The sequence below is a fragment of the Monodon monoceros genome, unplaced genomic scaffold, assembly GCF_005190385.1.
Source record: "Monodon monoceros isolate NGI ecotype Baffin Bay Population unplaced genomic scaffold, NGI_Narwhal_1 Super_Scaffold_10, whole genome shotgun sequence".
Lineage (NCBI taxonomy): Eukaryota > Metazoa > Chordata > Mammalia > Artiodactyla > Monodontidae > Monodon > Monodon monoceros.
This window is the reverse complement of record NW_021703766.1, coordinates 40,822,200-40,824,347: the sequence shown is the minus strand read 5'-3', so window position 1 is coordinate 40,824,347 and position 2,148 is coordinate 40,822,200. Positions and strand designations below refer to the sequence as shown.

The 2,148-nt window shown below is 54.9% G+C and overlaps 1 non-coding gene across 1 annotated transcript; it reads right to left on the bottom strand.

Annotated features, from left to right (window-relative positions):
• Positions 1 to 223: 223 nt before the first annotated feature.
• TRNAT-AGU lies at positions 224 to 297 on the bottom strand. Its single transcript has one exon. It is a non-coding gene; the product is annotated as a tRNA-Thr (tRNA).
• Positions 298 to 2,148: the final 1,851 nt, after the last annotated feature.

The window sequence follows — 2,148 nt, the reverse complement described above, 5'->3', positions numbered from 1 at the left end:
GGACGTCCTCTCTGCTCCGGAGGCCGAGTCAAGGATGCCCCGCAGCTCAAGGAAACGCTAGGGGCTGACTCCGAGGAGGGCCAGCGCCCCACACCGCCGCGGGCAGGGGGGCATTAAATTGGCTTCTTAAGCTGCCCCTCATACCCTCAAAGCGAGGAGGAACTGGGTAGGGGCGCAGAGCAAAACAGGGCGTGGGTAAAATGAGAGCCGGGACGCTCACTTGAGGCACCGCTGGGATTCGAACCCAGGATCTCCTGTTTACTAGACAGGCGCTTTAACCAACTAAGCCACGGCGCCGCCCGCACAGCTACCGCGAGAGTCCGTTCCCCATCACCATTTACTGTATAGGCTGCGTGCACGCGCACAAGTTTTGTCGGCGGCTGACGCATGCGCTGTGTAAGGTCCTCGTCGCAGGCGGCTTAGACCGAAGAGTTGTACTCGGAAGCCGGAAGCTCGGGCAGTGAACAGCGGGCGGGCCGGGCCCGCTAGTCTTCCCAGTGTTGCAGTGTCCGACCCCGGCGTGGAGCCAGGGTGGCCCATCTTTGGGGAATGCTCGCGAAAGATCTGGTCTTCGGCCCTCCAGAACTGACGCAAGCTGTCCGGCGAGGCCGAGCCCCGGTCGGGAGATCCAGGGCCCGCTAGCACGGCCGGGCTGCCGGCTCCCCAGCGTTGGATCAGGGCTCAACCCGGCCGTGGTCCCGCAGTGACCACGTGTCGGACCCATCACACTGGCGCCCTCAGCCTTGGAGGCCGGTTGCCCTCCTCGGCCGCACGCTGACCACCGGGGTCTCCGGCGCCGTCAGCTCTGGGGGCTCATCCGCCCGCTGGTGGAAACCAGACCCACAGCTTCATTTGGGCCTCTTCCGCGGACCCTGAGCACGGGGAGAGTCCGGGGGCACTGAAGAGACCCTGAGCAGGCACTGAACGATCAACAGCTTAAAGGGGCCCAGGCCGCTGGCCTTAGAGCATCAACACCGTACGTGGAAGGTTTCCGCTGCCAGAGGAAGGCAAAGCCCTCCCCACTCAGGCGTCTCACTTGCCCCTCTGGCGCTCCTCACTCAGACACCTAAGCCACTTCATCACAACACTTTTTAGAGTGCCTTCGAGCAGCAACAAAACCAAAACCTGCTAATCCATTGACCCAGCGATTTCTCCAGTGGGAGAGCCTAATCCACAGAAATGTAGGTCTCTGCAAAAGTATGTACACAAGAAGGTTCACTCCAGCATTGTTTGTAATAGCTAAAAACAAGAAGCAACCTACCTGCCCGTCCCTGGGGACAGTGGATGCAGGCCAGACATCCTCCACAGCAGTGAGGAAGAATACATTTATGTATGTCTTCATGTGCCAGAGAAGGGATAAGACTTCTCTTCCAAAAAGAGCCCAATTGCTGGGAGGCTGATGCAGTGGAGTTTTGCCATGTTCATGCATCATTCATGTAAATTAATGCATAAATACTGAACAGCCTGCTGAAGCTGGGCAGTCATCCTGGTTGTGGCTAAGGAGCGTAGCACCAAGCACAGGACCTGCCCAAGCAATGACTACCAGGTTATGGTGCTCATGGGCAGAATTATGGGATGCCAATCAATTAACATTAAATAAATCAGTCCTGCAGCTAAGTTTTTTTAAAAGGACTAAGGGGCATACTAATGATATCTGACGGAAATCCTGTAAGCCATACCAGATGGAAAAGGGAGCCCTTCACGTTTAACTGATACCTTGCTCTTTGTGAAGTAATTGATTACATTGTATGCGTGGAAGCAGGAAGGAGGCTGTACACATGCATGGGCATCCTGGAAAGTAAAGAAACTGGGGCGGAGAGCAAGAAGTATTCTGTGATGGAAATGCCCACCACCCACTTGCCTAACCAGACCTTCCTCTGCTCTGAGCAGTGACCATCTGGGAGCATTAGCCAGGGAGGCACCCACAGTGCCACGGTACAGTCCACTCCACAGATGGAGCTACACAGCTTCCTCTTCATTCAACAATGAAGAGGCTGCGGCTGCTTTACAGGGCAAATCCAGAGACCAGAATGTGTTCCAAAAATGAGACAGGATGGACACCAGGACATAGAATTTAGAAAGAACAAAAATGTTTCTAGAATTCACATGCACACTTGTTTTCCAAAAGAATCTGTATTTATTCTGCAT